The 19,682-nt window shown below is 46.5% G+C and overlaps 1 pseudogene across 1 annotated transcript; it reads left to right on the top strand.

Moving 5' to 3' along the window:
* Window positions 1-437: 437 nt before the first annotated feature.
* Window positions 438-793, top strand: LOC308527185 (transmembrane protein 254-like; annotated as a pseudogene). The gene has a single exon. The product of its transcript is annotated as a transmembrane protein 254-like (transcript).
* The last annotated feature ends 18,889 nt before the right edge of the window (window positions 794-19,682 follow it).

Raw genomic sequence — 19,682 nt, 5'->3', positions numbered from 1 at the left:
ACAGGGACCACCCAGGCAGACATAACAGAATGTTTCTGGACTCAGAGCGGGAGGCCTGGGAAATGAGGGAGGGCCTGGGACAGTAAGGTGAACGCACACAAGGGAACAGGGACGTGCAGGTCCCTGCTGGGCAAGAACAATGAGGGGCCAATCAGGTGGGCACACGGGTAGACACAGAGCAGGCTGGTGGCACATAAACACCCGAGACCACAGGCTTCAGGGACAGCCCATTAGTGGGCCCCTCCCCATGGGGGGAGCCTGAATCTGCTTGTAATAAACGCTCCACGCTTTTGCTTAAATCTCCTGGTCCCCGATGTCTATCTTGGACTTGGTGATAACCGATCTCAGGGACAGAAAAAGCTCCACTCCCTGTTCTGGTTATCAAGTTTGGCTCAAATAAATCCTTAAAAATATTCTCCAGGGGATGTGCTGCAGCGATGGGGAAGGCGGCAGGCGATGAGGCTTACTTCCAGGGGGCAGTCTGTTCTGGTTCACAGTCATCACCATCTCCTCTGGCTATTACATGTGGGTTCAGTTTATTCCTTATCAGAGCCTCGGCCCCTGGGCCCCATCACTCAGTACTCGGTGGACCATCATCACACCCTTCTGTGCAATGGGTGTGGCTTGTGGCTGATTCACGTGGAGAGTCCTTGTGTGCCATTGTATGTGCAAGTCTAAAGGCATCATGAATGGTTGGGCTCAGCTACTCTGGTTCCTGCAGACATTCCCCTTTGGGAGAGCCTCCCTCTCCATCTCAATTGGTCACAGCCCAAAACGACAAAAACAAACTTAAAGAAGGTACCCAACCTTTCCCTGCACTGACATCACCTCACTCTTATGGAGGGATGGTGTGCTTACTCCACCTTTCTGTTTTCTGGAAAGTCACGACTCTCTAGTTATTCATCATTTCATATTCTCTGCTTGGGTTTGAGTGGATAATAGGAAAGGGTTGTATGTTTCCCAAACACAGTGACTCTGGTGTTTGTAAGGAGGCCCTGTGTTTTAGGAAGATGAGCTTCCTGTTCTTGCAGGACCCCCGACACACATCCAGAAGGGGTGGCTTTGAGAGGAGTGAGCTGGACGGGAAGGCAGAAAGGGCAGGGTCTATGGGAAACAAAGGAAGGTGGAGGGCAGGCAGGGCAGTCTGAGCAGCCTAACTACAGGGACCACCCAGGCAGACATAACAGAATGTTTCTGGACTCAGAAACCTACTTGGCAGGGTACAAGGGGATTCCACTAACTCCTGTCTAGTGGCTGTGCTGGTGCTCTCTCCCTGCCATCTGGGTTAAGCCACGTACTGAATTTGCTTGTTGGTCTACCTGTGCTCCCACCTTTTCACTGAAACACCTTACCCAAACCACCTCCAACTTAGCTGATTAGTGGTTGCTTTTCGGTGAGGTAAAATATGTTAGAGTTAGTAGACTGAAATCCAACTCAGATTTTTTAGAGGCATGGTCCTCTCCTAGGGAAACAATGACAGCAGTATTAATGGTGCCAGGAACAAGATGGTGCGTTAAGGAATGAAATGGATTAATGAATAGAATGCTGTGAATTGTTTCCCCCTCAAAAAATATCCTCCACAGGCTTAGAGGTTCTCATGTCAACGACTTCAAAGTGGTTCATTTATGTTGTGGATTTTATGCTCATTCAACGAGCAGGGGAACCTACCAGAGTGTCACAGGGGGACATGGCCCAGCTGGGGAAGCCTCCTTTCCTTCCTTCTCATTTTTATACACTTTCCTTGACTCCAGAGAGGAGGCCAGTGGAGCAATGGGAACATCGATGATGAGAATCACTGATCGGCTGCCTCCTGTCCCACAACACATGGGGATGGAGACTGCAACCCGGGCATGTCCCCTGAGCAAGGAATTGAACTGTGACCTCCTGGTTCATAGGTCGATGTTCAACCTCCCAGTCACGCCTGCTGGGCTGGATAAAGCAGGACACTTACGTCCATGACAACCAACAGCAAACTTGTCTTATCTCCAACACCTGTGAGCTCATTTGAACTCATCCCGTCCAGGTAGCAGGTTTTTAATAATTGTGTGCAATTCCCTCTCCACACGGGGAAGAAATGTGTATGAACATATGTGGGAAATGAAGAAAAGAAAACATGTTGAGGTAAGAAATGTCTACACATGTAGACAATGTTTAATAAGGTTTTATTATAGCCAAACAGACGAGAATTGTTGGGGAGCAAGATGTCAAATGCTGTGGAGAATAGCCTTTTGCAGCTGTGTTTGTGCATTTGCAGTTAAGGAGGGAAGCTGAGAGATGACATGGAGGTGGGAGAGAGCAAGGCGGGGACTGGATGCCAGGATAGTGAAAGGAGGTGCTCTCTTGCTCTCTCTTTTCTAAACTTTATTGTTGAAAGTATTGCATAGGCCCCCCTTTTCTCCCCATTATTCTCTCCCGGCTCACTGCCATTCCCTTCCCAGGCCATCACCACACCGTTGTCTGTGTGCACTGGTTAGATATATATGAAGACAAGCTCATAGGTTGATTTCTTCCCAACCACCCTCCCCTGCCTTCTTTCTGAGGTTATACAATCTGTTCATGCTTCTATGTCTCTGGGTCTATTTTTGTTCATCAGTTTATTTGGTCCATTAGCAATGCAGACTGGGGCAGCCATTATGGAAAACAATATGGAGTTCCATCTAAAAATTAAGAATGGAACTCCTATTTGACCCAGTGATCCCACTTCTAGGAATACATCCTAAGAAACCCAAAACACTCATCAGAGAGAATTCTTGAATCCCTGTGCTCATAACAGTGCAATTTACAACAGCTAAGCCTTGGAAACAGCCTAAGTGCCCGTCAGCAGATGATTTGATAAAAAACTGTGGTACATCTACACCATGGAACTCTCACCATTTGCAACAGCAGGGGTACTTCTGATAATGAGTTAATCTCCAAAATGTACAGGAACTCATACAACTTATAAAAGGAAGAAAACAAAACAATTGAGAAATGGGCAAAGGGCTTAATTGGTTAGTCTCCAAAGTGGACACACAGATGGCCAAGACATGCTCTCCTGAGGGTGGTCATGCTGATGTCAAAGGTGTGTTTCCCAGATGTACAGGAACAATGGACGGGGTGCTTAAGGCAAAGATGTGCCTTTTAGTAAAAACGTCATAGTCCTGGGGCGTGCCCATCCCTAGGACTGCCCAGGGAGGATGTGTGATCAGAGCCTCCTGTGAGGGTCCTGTCAGTCACTGAGTTTTGTCAGATTTACGACAGAGCAGCCCTTTGGCTCAAAAATACAATCCCTAAACTATACCTAGGAGATGGCTTTCTGTGAGCTCTGTGGCTGAGCCTCTGAGCAGGAATCTCTTCTGTCTCTTTCACAGTTTTATCCTCGCCTCTAAAACTAAGTCTGGCACATAGTAGGCACATCATAGTTATTTGTTGACTGAATCATTATTTCTTGATTACCTAGCACAAAGCCTGGCACAAAATAAGGAACTCACTAAAGTTAAACAGAGCCCAAACCAGCCCAATCCGTTGATCTGCAGACAGAAAAAAAGCCATGGTTAGATTAAGGACCTTACCTATAGTCTTACCCATGCTAGTGGTTTCCATTATGTTACTGCATTGAGCAGGAAATGGTATCTTTGCTAAACTCTCCACTTGCTCCTGGTCAGGGCCCTGTGCTGGTCCTGAGCGCCCCCTGGTGTCCTGGACACTCCCTGCAGTCCAGCCCTGCTGTGTCCCTCAGGGAGGTTTGTGTCTGGGCTCACACTGACTTCCCTCACAGTGTCTCTTGCACAGTAATACACGGCCGTGTCCTCGGCTCTCAGGCTGCTGAGCTCCATGTAGGCTGTGCTTGTGGACGTGTCTCTGGTCATGGAGACTCTGCCTTAGAACTTCTGTGCATGCTTTGTGCTTCCATAGTAAGGGTGAACCCCCCCCCCCCTTCCACTCAAGCCCCTGTCCCGGGGCCTGTCGCACCCAGTACATGTAGTAGCTGGTGAAGGTGTATCCAGAAGCCTTGCAGGAGACCTTCACGGAGGTCCCAGGCTTCCTCACCTCAGCCCCAGACTGCACCTGCTGCACCTGGGAGTGGACACCTGTAGGGAGGAGACAGGAGTGAGTGGAATCCCCCTTGACTCTCCCTGGACCCTCCTTAACCTAGGACCGGAGCCCCTTACCTGTCCCCATGGCCACCAGGAGGAGTGTTCTCCAGCTCCAGTCCATGCTGAGGGCTGTGCTGTGAGCACTTCTGTAGGGGAGGGTGTGGCTGTGGGTGATGCCCTCGGGGCACAAACTTACTCATATTTAACCTGGTCTACCTCCTCTCTTTTGCATATTCATGAGGCAGAGTATTTCATAGCTGAGGTCTTGACCCTACCTGAGAGAAGATGGGTGACACAAGGTTCATGTTCACTGGGAGTCCGAGGGTCCGATTTCTAATTCTTTTTTCTTTAAATTATACCTTTATTGTTGAAGGTCTTACACATGTCCCCTTCATCCCCCATTGACACCTTCTATCCCTGCCCTGGGTGCCCTGGTCTTCACCCTCCTCTTGTCTGTGTCCCTGGATGATGCACATATGCATACGAGTTTGTTGGTGACCTCTTCCCACCCACCCACCTGACCACGACTCCCTCTGAGATTCCTCAGTCTGCTCCATGCTTCTAGGTCTCTGGATCTATTCTCTTCATCAGTTTATTTTGTCAATTATGTTCCACATATGAGTGAGATCCTGTGATAATTGTCTTTCTCTGACTGGCTTATTTCACTGACATGATACTCTCCAGGTCCCTTAATGCTGTCCCAAAGCATAAGAGGTCCTTCTCTTTTACTGCTGCAGAGTATTTGGTGGCATAAATATACCACAGCTTTTTTATCCATTAGGGTACTCAAGGGCATTTGGGCTGTTTCCAGTCTTAGCTATTGTAAATTGTGCTGCTATGAACATAGGGGTGCATACATTGTTTTTGATTGGTGTTTGGGGTCCCTTGGCATATATTCCTTAAAGTGGGATCACTAGGTCAAATGGCAGTTCCATCTTTAATTTTTTGAGGAAACTCCATACTGTGTTCCATCATGGCTGCACCAGCCTGCATCTCCCAGTAGAGTAGGAAGGTTCCCTTTGCTCCACGTCCTCCCCAGCACTTGTCATTTGTTGATTTGTTGGTGGCAGCCATTCTGACAGGTGTGAGCTGATACCTCATTGTCCTTTTAATTTGCATCTCTCTGATGGTCAGTGACATTGAACATTTTTCATATGTCTCTTGGCCTTCTGTATGTTCCCTTTGGAGAAGTGTGTATTTAGGTCCTTTGCCCATTTTTAAATTGGATTGTTTGTCTTCCTTTGGTTAAGTTGTAAGGGTTTCTTATACATTTTGGATATTAACCCTTTATCACATGGATCTTTGTCAAATATGTCCTCCCCTACTGTGGGCTCCCTTTCCATTTTGTTGATGGTTTCTTTTGCTGTGCAGACACTTTTTATTTTGATGTTTTCCCATTTGTTTATTTTTTCCTCAGTTTCCTTTGTCCTGGGAGATGTATCTGTAAACACATTGCTATGAGAGATGTCTGAGATTTTGGTGTCTATGGCTTCTTCTAAGATTTTTATGGTTTTCACACACACATTTAGGTCTATTAATCATCTTGAGTTTACTACTGTGTATGGTATATGTTCATGCATTGTTTCGTGCTTTTTTTTTTTTGCACGTTTATCTGTCCAATTTTCCCAACAATATTTATTTAAGGGACTGTTGTGACTCCATTGTATGCTCTTGCCTCCTTTGTGAAATATTAATTGAGCATAATGGCTTGGGTAGATTTTTGGGTTCTCTGTTCTGTTCCATTGATGTATATGCCTGTTTTTGTGCCAGTACCAGGCTGTTTTGATTTCTATGGCTTTGGAGTATATTTCAATATCTGGTATTGTGATCCCTCCACCTTTGTTCTTCGTTCTCAAGATTGCTATGGCTAATTGGGTCTTTTTTGGTTCCATATAAATTTTTGGAGTATTTGTTGTAGATCTGTGAAATATGTTGTTGCTATTCTAATAGGGATTACATTGAATCTGTAGAGTGCTTTGGGTAATATGGACATTTAAAAGAGGTTAATTCTACCAACCCACGATTCTGGTATTATTTTCCACTTGTATAAATCTTCCTCTATCTCTTTATTCAACATCCGGTATTTTTCTTAGTACAAGTCTTTTACCCGCTTGGTTAACTTTATTCTTAAGTATCATAATTTTTTGATGCAATGGTAAATGGGATTGCTGGTTTGGTGTTTCTTTCTTTCTTTCTTTTTTTAAAATGTATTTCTTTATTGATTTCAGAGAGGTAGGGAGAGGGAGAGATGGAAACATCAATGATGAGAGAGAAGCATTAATTGGCTGTCTCCTTCACGCCCACTAGTTGAGGTCACACTGCAACCCGGGCATGTGCCCTTAGCGAGAATCAATCCTGGGACCACTCAGTCCACAGGCTGACGCTCTATCCACTGAGCCAAACCGGCTAGGACTCTTTTCCCTTTCTGAGAATTCGTTATTGGTGCATAAAAGTTCCATTGATTTCTGGGTGTTAATTTTGTATCCTTCTACACTGCTGAATTCATTTATTAAATCTAGGCGTGTGTGTTTTTGTGGAGTCTGTCGGTTTTCTATGTACAATACCATTTCTTCTATGAATAATAAGAGTTTTACTTTCTCCATTCCAATTTGGATGCCTTTTATTTCTTCTTGTTGTCTCATTGTTGTGGTTAAGAATTCCAGTACTATAGTACTATGCCGAATAAGAGAGGTGAAAGAGGTCATTTCTGTTTTGTTCCATTTCTTAGGGGAAATGGTTTCTGTTTTTGCCCATTGAGTATGATTCCGACTGTGGGTCTGTCATACGTGTCCTTTATTGTGTTCAGTTATGAGCCCTCTTCTCCCACTTTGCTGAGAGTACTTATCAAAAGTGGTGCTGGGTTTTATCAAATGCTTTTTCTGAATCTATAGATATGGTCATGTTGTTTTTGTCTTTCTGTTTGTTTATGTGATGTATTATGTTTATTGATTTGTGAATATTGTACCAGCCTTGCATCCCTGGATGAATCCCATTTGGTCATGGTGTATGATCTTTTAAAAATACTGCTGTATCCAATTTGCTAATATTTTTTGAGGATTTTAGCATCTGTGTTCATCAGGGATTTTGGCATGTAATTCTCTTTCTTAGTAGTGACACCTGGTTTTGTAATTAGGATAATGCTGGGCTCGTGAAAAGAGTTTGGAAGTGTTCCTTCCTCTGGATTTTTTAGAATAATTTGGGGAGTATAGGTGTTAGTTCTTCTTTGGATGTTTGGTAAAACTCCCCTGTGAAGGCATCCAGACCAGGACTTTTTTTTGCTGGGCGCTTTTGGATTCCTGCTTCTATTTCCTCAGTTGTTATTGGCCTTTTCAGGTCTTCTGATTCTTCCTGTTCCAGTTTTGGGGAACTGTGTTTTCCTAGGAATTTGTCCATTTCACCCACATTGTACAGCTTGTTGGCATATAGCTGTTCATAGCACTTTACTACAATCCTTTTTTTTTTCTGGGGTGTTGGTTGTTACGTCTCCACATTCCTTTCTGACTTTATTTATTTGGGTCCCCTCTCTTTGTTTCCTGAGAGTCTGCCTAATGGTTCATCAATCTTTTTTATATTTTCAAAGAACCATCTCATGGTTTCACCAAGTCCCATTCCTGATGGTGAAAGGTTCTGTAGTCACCAGAGCCGTCAATCAGGAGGGGAAAAGGGGAGACACACAGAGGTCAGGGAGCAGTGCCTGACTTGGGGATGCCCTACAGACACAGTGGGTTCTCATGGCTCTTGAAAACCCACCAAAGGAGCAAGGAGGGAAGTGTGGGAGGTCTCCTCCCTCCTGAAGACATGAGCAAGGTAACGGTTTATTCATTCCAGCACCTATGACATGGAGGCTGGGAAAATGCTGAGATAAAGCAACAACCCCACAAGCAGCCTCTACCTGGGTTTTAATTCCATCTGAGCCCTCAAAGGACTGATCCACAGAGGATCCAACACCATCATTATGAAATGTCAAACTGTAGCCCATGATTTGAAGCAAAAAATATTGGAAAATTTTAAAGCTGTCTTGTTCACCAAGAGATTTCTCAAGTCAGCTGCTTGTTGAAATGAGATGATTTACAATGAACCTTGTTAAATGTCCCTATGAAACTGCACAACATGGGATAGGCACACTGCTGTCATCTCACATCAGGGCTGGTGTGACACCTATGGGGAGAGAGCTGAGGTCATTTCTTGTGGCACCAGAAACAGCAAGTCCTGGCACCTGGACAGTGGAGGTGACCAGGGAGCAGCCCTCAAGGGCCCTTTGCACCATTCAGATGGGTCCATCCAATTCCACTCTCCGCGGGACGTGCCACTGTTTTATTTACTGTGGGCCTGTCAGAAGGAAGGGCCCTATGGGGACAGGTGGGCATGTGGGTCAGACCCCGAGCTCAGCACACAGGGGCCTGGGCTGTGCTGGGGTCTCTCTTGGTGGGAAGGTTTCCAACCACAGGCCGATGAGAGCACTGAGCATGGTCTCTGTGGGGAAAGAAAAGCAGGAAATACAGACACGTGGTGAGAAGAGTCCCCATCACTGCCCACAGGTCCTCTGCCAGCAGCAGTGCTACCCCTCCTCTGGGGTCTGCAGTGAGAAAGTGAGAAATTACAGCCTCCTAGGAAGAGCAGGAGCTGTCCCTGGAGGCAGCTGAGAGCTTGAGAGGAAATCCCTGTGCCCAACAGGAAGGCCCTTCCCTCCCCACCTCCCTCTGCACCTGCTCCTGGGGCTGCTCTCTGTGCTGTGGGTCCTGGGCGCCCCCTGGTGTCCTGAGTGCCCCCTGCAGCCCAGCCCTGCTGTCTCCTCAGGGAGGTTTGTGTCTGGGCTCACACTGACTTCCCCTGACTGTGTGTCTTGCACAGTAATACACGGCCGTGTCCTCGGATTTCAGGTTGTTCAGTGTTAAGTAAACTTGGCTCTTGGACGTGTCCCTGGTGATGCTGAGGCGGGATTTCAGTGTTGGGTTGTAGGCTATACCTCCACCACTCCACATGGATCCGACCCACACCAGCCCCTTTCCCGGAGACTGGCGGGCCAGTGTACACCATAGCTTGTCAGAGAGAATCCAGAGACAGAGCAGGTGAGGGAGAGGGTCTGCGAGGGCTTCACCAGTCCTGGGCCCGACTCCTGCAGCTGCACCTGGGACAGCACACCTGTGGACAAGGAGCATCAGTCCTGTCAGTCACCTGCAGTCACAGCCATCCCATGACCCCTGTCTGACCCCTGAGACCCTCACATTGGGGGGCTGTCAGCAGGCACAAGAGAAGACCCAGCAGTCTCATCTTCTTCTAGACCACAGCTCTGCCTTCCCAGACACCTCAGCCCTGAGTGAGGAGAGAGCTGTGAGCCTGCACAGCCCAGGAGAGGATGTACCCTGGAGCTTGAACAGAAATTTGCATGTGGGGCAGCCTTTTCCTTATAAGTAGAGGGACTGAGGTCTGTATTCACTGTGATATGAGTAACTACTACCAAAGCACAAGAAAAAGGGAGACCCTTGATTCTTTTTTTAAAAATATATTTTATTGATTTTTTACAGAGAGGAAGGGAGAGAGATAGAGAGTCAGAAACATCGATGAGAGAGGCACATTGATCAGCAACCTCCTGCACCCCCTCTCCCCCCACTGGGGATGTGCCCGCAACCAAGGTACATACCCTTGACCAGAATTGAACCTGGGATCCTTCAGTCCACAGGCCAACGCTCTATCCACTGAGCCAAACCAGTTACGGCGACCCTTGATTCTTGATGTTGGAAACCTTTTATTGTGTTACTAGAGGCCCAGTGCACTAATTTGTGCACTAGTGGGGTCCCTCAGCCTGTCCTGATGGATTGAGCCAACACTGGCAGTCCGACATCCCCCAAGGGGTCCCAGATTGTGAGAGGGTGCAGGCCAGGCCAAGAAACCCCACCAATGCATGATCGGGGCCAGGGAGTGATGTGGGAGCTTGGCCAGCTGAGGAGGGACTGTGGGAGGGCTCCAGGGCATATATGGACCATCTCTCTCAGTCCTGACCGGCTGGACCCCAGCAGCAAGCTAACATACTGGTTGGAGCGTCTTTTCCCTGGTGGTCATTGCACATCATAGCGAGCAGTTGAGCAGCCCTAGCTGATCATTAGCATATGATGCTTTGATTTATTGACTGAACAGTTGACCAGTCGACCAGACACTTAGCATATTAAGCTTTTATTATATAAGATAATACACTGTGAAAACTCTTCCCTTATGCCAGCCCATTGCATATTGCACAGACCCCTAGCTAATCACTTCAGAGATAATCATGTTTTAACTTGGAGAAAAAATTAGAAATGAAAGCAGTGATTATGCCTGTGCACCATTTAGAATCACTTATATTTTAGACTGGAGGCCTGGTGCAGGAAAATTCATACACTGGCAGTGGAGGGGAAGGTCTCTCAGCCCGGCTTGCTCTCTCCCACAGTCTGGGAGCACTCAGGGGGTTTCCTTGTGATGGCTTAGGCCTGCTCCCCTCTCCCATCACCTTGACAAATAAAATGCCTGAGTGAGTCCAATTTCCTGTCTCAGAAACTTGGGTTCTGGGTGTCTCCCCAAAATGCTGGATAAGGACCCCCTTTTATGAGCAGGAGGAGATCCCCATTTGCATGGAGTCTGCATATAAGGGTGCAGCTGGGATCCTGGGCTGCATGTCTGACCTTGTCATCTAGGGCAACCCCAGATGGGAAAGGACTCAAGGGCGCTGGCCTCAAGGGTTCCCGTCCTGACCCCCTTCCCTCCCCCCTTTCCTGAGATCTATCACCCTGACCCCATTTCTTTGTGGGCAGCTTCCAGGATTGAGAGTCCTCCTTCCTTGGGGTTTTGATGGGGACCCAGGGGTGCTCCCCCAGAGGCACATGGATGGGGCTTCCTCTCGCTCTCCTTCACCCTCTGTAGCCCATGTTGCCATTCTGGGGTTTGGGAATAAGAGTGTGCATTGGATGATGCTTTTGTTTTGAGATTGAAAGATTCTCCTTGTTTTTGCCCCAATCACATTTTACACACATGAATATGTAATCAGAGAATGCGTGGTCCCTGCTGCCTGTCACTACTTGAGCCAAATAGGCAGGGACAAGGTTGAAACATGTACAGGCATTCATTCCAATACTGCGGGCCATATGGGGGAGCAGCAGGTCACCCACAATAACCTGCTTTGCAGCCCCATAAGCCAGCTACTTATGTTGAGTGAAAGGATAGAATACAGTGGGGCCTTGATGGAGCTCATAACTCAAATTATTCGTCTGTCAAATCAACAGTGAACGAGTGAGATACGTGATGCTGGGCTGATGTTGTGGCATTCACTGTGATGTTCGCTGTGCCAAGTAGTGGTGGGGTATCTGAAGCTGGCTCGTAATCAGAATTTTAGCTCGCAACTCAAAGCAAAATATCGGCCAAGAGACGGCTCACATCTCAAAAAACTCATTAGTCAGGACACTCGTAATTTAAGGCCCCACTGTATTATGTGGGAAGTAGCCAAAGGCTCTGCCAAAGGGGCAGGTGACAGGGAGCAGAGGGCTGGGACCTTCAAGGGCCGGTGGGCTGGTTCCTGCAGGAAAGTTGTTCATGTCCAGGATGACAGGCAGCTCCAAATGGGGAGGAGGGGCTGCACTTCCAGACGAGCTCCCAGGTCCCAGTGCGGCTGCCTACCAGGCTAAAGGTGCCTTCTCCAATCAGAATAAACAATCACGGGGAACAGAGCAGGATGACTATGTCGTACAATTCTAGCCGGTTCCCCCACATTCTATTCCTGCCCCTATAAAAACTCTAACCTCTACATGTGAGGAAGCAGGAGAGGCTGGGCTGGACGCTGTGGCTGCAGCCTCCATCCCAAACCTGCTGCCACTCTCACAGGCATGCAGCAGCCTCCCAAACCACAGATTTCAGGCAACTTCCTGCTGTTCCTTTGCAAAAACCCGTTTTCCCAGCCCCTCAAAGTGGGAGAGTTTCCAGCATTTACAAGTGGAGCTGGGCCGGTGGGGCTCAGTGGTTGGCACATCAGTGCCCACAACAAAGGGTGTGAACTCTTTAGAACTAACTCATCCTGCCCAGGTAGCAGGTTCTTAATAATTGTGTGAACTTCCCACTCCACACGGAGAAAACACATGTGTGCACATATGTTGGAAGTGAAGAAAAGACCATATTTTAGTATAAGAAATGTCTGACATGTAGAGGATATTTTATAAGTTTTTATTGGAGCCAAACTGATGACAACTGTGGGGGAGCAAGACCTCCAATGCCCTAGAGAATAACTGTTTGCAGCTGCGTTTGTGCATTTGAAGTTCAGGAGGGAAGGTGAGGTGCTGGGGTCCAACCCCAGTGGGTCCAGGGGTCCCCAAAGGTGTGGACGGAGTCGGAGAAGAAGGAAGGACACGGAGACAGCGTTCAGTTGATCAGCAGCCTAGCCAGGATCTCTAGCCAGGATCTCCAGCCAAGTTCTGGTCTGGATCTCCAGCGAGTTTCTGGTTCGGATCTCCAGCCAGGTTCTGTGTCCATGTTCTCTTGCTAGGTTCTCCAGGTTCTCCATTCAGGTTCTGTAGCCATGTTCTCTTGCTAGGTTCTCCAGGTTCTCCAGCCAGGTTGTGTAGCCATGTTCCCTCACTAGGTTCTCCAGCCAGGTTCTGTCCAGGTTCTCCAGCCAGGTTCAGTCACCAGGTTCTAGTCAGGTTCTCTTGCCAATTTCTGTAGTCAGGTTCAGTCCAGGATCTTTTGCCATGTTCTCTCCAGCGAAATTCTTCTGTCTGTAGGTTCTCTGTAGGTTCTGTCTTCTTAGTTCTGTGTTCTAAGCTCTGTCTTCTAAGTTCTGAGTCTTGCTGTCTTGTTACATCTGTATTTATACCAGTTGATTCAATCCTATCAATCTCTATTACAAAGGTTAGGGCGTTTCTTATCTCCATTCCAGGGAGTAAAGATTATGTAGCTTAAGCATGATTGGTCATAGTTAAAGTGATTAATTACCCCCCTGGCACTTAGTTGAGGGGTTTTATTCCCTCCCTAACTTCAGGGGAAAATCCCTACCTGGGGAAACAATCTTTCTCAGAGAGGAGACCTTGGTTAAAACACATAGTGCCAAGAAGGTGAGCAAACATTTTAAGAACAGTATGCCATATATGCCAGGTCCTTTGAAACAGCAAGCATGGACCAGCTCCCGGCAGTGAGGGATGACATGGAGGTGGGAGAGAGCAAGGCGGGGACTGGAAGCCAGGATAGTGAACAGGAGGATCTCTCTCTTTCTCTCTCTCTCTCTCTTCTAATCTTTTTTGTTGAAAATAGTGCATAGACCCCCCTTTTCTCTCAATTATCCTCTTCCCTCTCGCTCCCATTCCCTCCTCAGGCCCTCACAACCCCATTGTCTGTGTCCACGGGTTAGGCATATACCAGTGATGGCGAACCTATGACACGCATGTCAGAAGTGACACACAAACTCATTTTTTTGGCTCATTTTTCTTTGTTAAATGGCATTTAAATATATAAAGTAAATATCAAAAATATAAAACTTTGTTTTACTATGGTTGCAAATATCAAAAAAATTCTGTATGTGACACGACACCAGAGTTACGTTAGGGTTTTTCAAAATGCTGACACGCTGAGCTCAAAAGGTTCACCATCACTGGCATATACTAATATGTAGACAAGTTCATTGGCTGATCTCTTCCCACCCACCCTCCCCTGCCTTCCCTCTGAGGTTCCGTGGTCTGGTCATGCTTCTATGTCTCTGGGTCTATTTTTGTTTATCACTTTATTTGGTTCATTAGCAATGCGACTGGTGCAGTCATTATGGAAAACAGTATGGAGTTTCCTCAAAAAATTAAAAATGGAATTCTTATTTGACTCAGTGATCCCACTTCTAGGAATATATCCTAAGAAACCCATAACACTCATCAGAAAGAATACATGCACTTCTATGTTCATAGCAGTGCAATTTACAACAGCTAAGCTTTGGAAACAGCCTAAGTAACTGTCAGCAGATGATTGGATAAAAAAACTGTGGTACATCTACACCATGAATAATATGCAGCCATGGAAAAGAAAGACCTGTTACCATTTGCAACAGCAAGGGTCCGTCAGCTAAGGGGTTAATCACCAAAATGCATAAGAACTCATACAACCTAACAAAACGAAGACAACAGCACAATGGGCAAAGGGCGTCATAGGTAAGTGTCCAAAGTGGACGCACAGATGGCCAAGGCGTGTTCTCCTGAGGGTGGTCATGTTGGTGTCAAAGGTGTGTTAACCCAGATGCACAGGAACAATGGACGGGGTGCTTAAGGCAAAGATGAGTCTTTTAGTAAAGAAGTCATAGGCCTGGGTGTGCCCACCCCCTGGACTGCCTAGGGAGGATGTGTAATCAGAGCCTCCTGTGAGGGTCCTGTCAGTAACTGAGTTTTGTCAGATTTACAACAGAGCCCCCTTTTTGTTCACAAATACAATCCCTAAAACTAGACCTAGGGCAAGGCTTTCTGTGAGGACTGTGGCTGTGCCTCGGAGCAAAACTAATTTAAGACAGAGCAGAAAATGATATCTTTGCTCAACTCTCCACTTGCTCCTGGTCCTGGAATGTTCCTTGTCCTGAGCGCCCCCTGGTGTCAAGGATACTCCCTGCAGCCCAGCCCTGCTGTCTCCTCAGGGAGGTTTGTGTCTGGGCTCACACTGACTTCCCCTCACTGTGTGTCTCGCACAGTAATACACGGCCGTGTCCTCGGCTCTCAGGCTGCTGAGCTCCATGTAGGCTGTGCTCGTGGACGTGTCTCCAGTCATGGAGACTCTGCCTTGGAACTTCTGTGCGTAGTTTGTTTCTCCATCTTCAGGGTCAACCCTCCCCATCCACTCAAGCCCCTGTCCTGGGGCCTGTCGCACCCAGTGCATCCAGTAGCTGGTGAAGGTGTATCCAGAAGCCTTGCAGGAGACCTTCACGGAGGCCCCAGGCTTCCTCACCTCAGCCCCAGACTGCACCAGCTGCACCTGGGAGTGGACACCTGTGGGGAGGAGACAGGAGTGAGGGGAATCCCCGTTGACGCTCCGTGGACCCTCCTAAACCCAGGAGAGGAGCCCCTTACCTGTCGCCATGGCCACCAGGAGGAGTGTTCTCCAGCTCCAGTCCATGCTGAGGGCTGTGCTGTGAGCACTTCTGTAGGGGAGGGTGTGTCTGTGGGTGATGCCCTCAGGACACAGACTTACCCATATTTAACCTGGTCTACTTCCTCTCTTTTGCATATTCATGAGGCAGAGTATTTCATAGCTGAGGTCTTGACCCCACCTGAGAGAAGATGGGTGACACAGGGACCATGTTCAGTGGGAGTCTGAGGGTCCAAGTCCTAATTCTTTTTCTTTAAATTATACCTTTATTGTTGAAGGTACTACACATGTCCCCTTCATCCCCCATTGACACCTTCTAGCCTGGCCCCGGGTACCCAGGTCTTCACCATCCTATTGGCTGTGTCCCTGGAGGATGCACATGTGCATATGAGGTTGTGGGTTGACCTCTTCCCACCCACCCACCCTACCACGACTTCACTCTCAGATTCCCCAGTCTGCTCCATGCTTCCTGGGTCTCTGGATCCCTTCTCCTCATCAGTTTATTTTGTTAATTAGGTTCCACAAATGAGTGAGGTCATGTGATACTTGTCTTTCTATGACTGGCTTATTTCACTTACCATGATACTGTCCAGGTCCCTCAATGCTGTCCCAATGGGAAGAGATCCTTCTCTTTTACTGCTGCATAGTATTCCGTGGCAGAAATGTACCACGGCTTTTTTATCCACTCAGATACTCGTGGGCATTTGGACTGTTTCCAGTCTTAGCTATAGTCTTAGCTATTGCAAATTGTGCTGCTATGAAGATAGGGATGCATCCATTTTTTCTGATTGGTGTTTGGGGTCCCTTCGCATATATCCCTAGAAGTAGGATCACTGGGTCAAATGGCAGTTCCGTCTTTAATTTTTTGAGGAAACTCCGTACTGTGTTCCATCATGGCTGCACCAGCCTGCATCTCCCAGCAGAGTAGGAAGGTTCCCTTTTCTCCACGTCTTCGCCAGCCCTTGTCATTTGTTGATTTGTTGGTGGCAGCCATTCTGACAGGTGTGAGCTGATACCCATTGTCCTTTTAATTTGCATCTGATGGTCGGTGACTTTGAGCATTTTTCCTATGTGTCTTGGCCTTCTATATGTTCCCTTTGGAGAAGTGTGTATTTCGGTCCTTTGCCCATTTTTAAACTGGATTGTTTGTCTTCCTTTGGTTAAGTTGTAAGGGTTTCTTATACATTTTGGATATTAACCCTTTATCACATGGATCTTTGTCAAATATGTCCTCCCCTACTGTGGGCTCCCTTTCCATTTTGTTGATGGTTTCTTTTGCTGTGCAGACACTTTTTATTTTGATGGATTCCCATTTGTTTGTTTTCTCCTTAGTTTCCTTTGTCCTGGGAGATGTATCTGTAAACACATTGCTATGAGAGATGTCTGAAATTTTGCTGCCTATAGCTTCTTCTAGGATTTTTATGGTTTCCCTACTCACATTTTGGTATTTTAAACATTTTGAGTTTAATCCTGTGTATGGTATATGTTCATGTATGGTTTTGTTTCTTTGCACATTTGTCTGTCCAATTTTCCCAACAATATTTATTGAAAGGACTGTTGTGACTGCATTGTATGCTCTTGCCTCCTTTGTCAAATATTAATTGAGCGTAATGTCTTGGGTAGATTTCTGGGTTCTCTGTTCTGTTCCATTGATGTATATGCCTGTTCTTGTGCCAGTGCCAGGCTCTTTTGATTAATATGGCTTTGAAATATAATTCAATATCTGGTATTGTGATCCCTCCACCTTTGTTCTTCGTTCTCAAGATTGCTATTGCTAATTGGGGTCTTTTTTGGTTCCATATAAATTTTTGGAGTATTTGTTGTAGATCTGTGAAATATGCTGTTGCAATTTTAATAGGGATTACATTGAATCTGTAGAGTGCTTTGGGTAATATGGACAATTTAATGGTGTTAATTCTGCCAATCCATTATCACAGTATAGTTTTTCTATTGTTTATATCTTCCTCTTTCTCTTTATTCAACACCCTGTATTTTTCTGAGTACAAATCTTTTACCTGCTTGGTTAAGTTTATTCTTAAATATCATAATTTTTGGATGTAATGGTAAATGGGACTGTTGTTTTGGTTTCCCTTTCTGAGAATTCATTATTGGTGTATAAAAGTACCATTGATTTCTGGGTGTTAATTTTGTATCATGCTACATTGCTGGATTCATTTATTTAATTTAAGTATGTGGGGGTTTTTTGGGTGGGGCCTTTAGGGTTTTCTATGTATAATATTATGTTGTCTATAATAATAAGAGTTTTACTTCCTTCTTTCCAATTTGGATGCCTTTTATTTCTTCTTCTTGTCTGATTGCTGTGGCTAGGACTTCCAGTACTTGTTGAGTAATAGAGGTGAAAGCGTACATTTCTGTTTTGTTCCATTTCTTAGGTTTCTGTTTTTGTTCATTGAGTATGATTCTGGCTGTAGGTCTGTCATACGTGTCCTTTATTATGTTGAGATATGAAGCCTCTTTTTCCACTTTGCTGAGAGTATTTATCAAAAGTGGGTGTTGGGTCTTGTCAAATGCTTTTTCTGAATCTATAGATATGGTCATGTCATTTTTATCTTTCTGTTTGTTTATGTGATGTATCATGTGTTTGATTTGTGAATATTGTACCAGCCCTGCATCTATGGATGAATCCCATTTGGTCATGGTGTATGAGCTTTTTAAAATATTGCTGGATCCAATTTGCTAATATTTTTTGAGGATTTTAGCATCTGTGTTCATCAGGGATATTGGCCTGTAATTATCTTTAGTAGGAGTGAGATCTGGTTTTGGAATTAGGATAATGCTGGACTCATAAAAAGAGTTTGAAAGTGTTCCTTTCTCATGGATTTTTTTGAATAGTTTGTGGAGTGTAGGTGTTAGTGCCTCTTTGGATGTTTGGTAAAACTCCCCTATGAAGGCAACCTGAAAAGGACTTTTGTTTTCTGGGAGTTTTTAGATTCCTGCTTCTATTTTCTCAGTTGTTATTGACCTATTCAGGTTTTCTGAGACTTCCTGTTTCTGAGTTTGGGGTACTGTTCTTTCCTAGAAATTTGTCCATTTCATCCACATTGTCCAGCTTATTGGCATATAGTTGTTCATAGCACTTTATTACAAACCTTTTTATTTCTGGGCTGTCGGTTGTTACGTCTCCGCTTTCATTTCTGACTTCATTTATTTGGGTCCCTCTCCTTGTTTCATGATGAGTCTGGCTAATGGTTCATCAGTATTTTTTATCTTTCAACGAACCAACTTGTGGTTTCACCAACTCCCATTCCTGAGCGGTGAAGGTTCTGTAGTCACCAGAGCCGTCCATCAGGAGGAGAAAAGGGGAGACACCCAGATGCCAAGGAGCAGTGCAGGACTTGGAGATGCCCTGCAGACACTGTGGCTACTAATAGCTCCTGGAAACCCACCAAAAGAGCAAGGAGGGAGGTATGGGAGGTTTACTCCGTCCTGCAGATGTGAGTGAGGTGAAGGTGGATCCACTACAACACCCATATCATGGAGGCTGGGAAAATGCTGAGATAGATCAATAACCTCACAAGCAGCCTCAACCTGGTTATTATCCCGTCTGAACCCTCAAAGGACTGATCTACAGAGGATCCAACACCATCATTATGGAATGTCAAACTTTAGCCCCTGATTTTAAGTGAAAAATTGGAAACTGTAAAGCTGTCTCCTTCATGAAGAGATTTCCCAAGTCAGCTGCTTGTTGAAATGAGATGATTTCCAAAGAACCTTGATTAACATCCCTATTAAACTGCAGGACACGGGATATGCACACTGCTGTCATATCACATCAGTGCTGGTGTGACACCTATGGGGAGAGAGCTGAGGTCATTTCCTGTGGCACCAGAAACACCAAGTCCTGGCACCTGTACAGGGGAGATGACCAAGGAGCAGCCCTCAAGGGCCCTTTGCAGCATTCAGATGGGTCCATCCAATTCCACTCTCCGCGGGACGTGCCACTGTTTTATTTACTGTGGGCCTGTCAGAAGGAAGGGCCCTATGGGAACAGGTGGGCATGTGGGGCAGACCCTGAGCTCAGCACACAGGGGCCTGGGCTGTGCTGGGGTCTCTCTTGGTGGGAAAGTTTGCAACCACAGGCTGCTGAGAGCACTGAGGATGGTCTCTGTGGGGAAAGAAAAGCAGGAAATACAGACACGTGGTGAGGAGAGTCCCCATCACTGCCCACATGTCCTCTTCCAGCAGCAGTGCTACCCCCTCCTCTGGGGTCTGCAGTGAGAAAACGGGAAATGAGAGCCTCAGAGAAAGAGCAGGAGCCTTCCCTGGAGGCAGCTGAGAGCTTGAGAGGAAATCCCTGTGCCCAACAGGAAGGCCCTTCCCTCCCAACACCCTCTCCTCTGCTCCAGTGGCTGCTCTCTGTGCTGTGGGTCCTGAGCGCCCCCTGCAGCCCAGACCTGCTGTCTCCTCAGGGAGGTTAGTGTCTGGGCTCACACTGACTTCCCCTGACTGTGTGTCTTGCACAGTAATACACGGCCGTGTCCTCGGCTCTCAGGCTGCTCATTTGCAGATAGAGCG

The sequence above is a fragment of the Myotis nattereri genome (assembly GCF_964212035.1).
Source record: "Myotis nattereri genome assembly, chromosome: 1".
In the NCBI taxonomy this organism is placed as follows: domain Eukaryota; kingdom Metazoa; phylum Chordata; class Mammalia; order Chiroptera; family Vespertilionidae; genus Myotis; species Myotis nattereri.
Note: the sequence above shows the minus strand (reverse complement) of the source record. Positions and strands in the feature narration are given on the sequence as shown.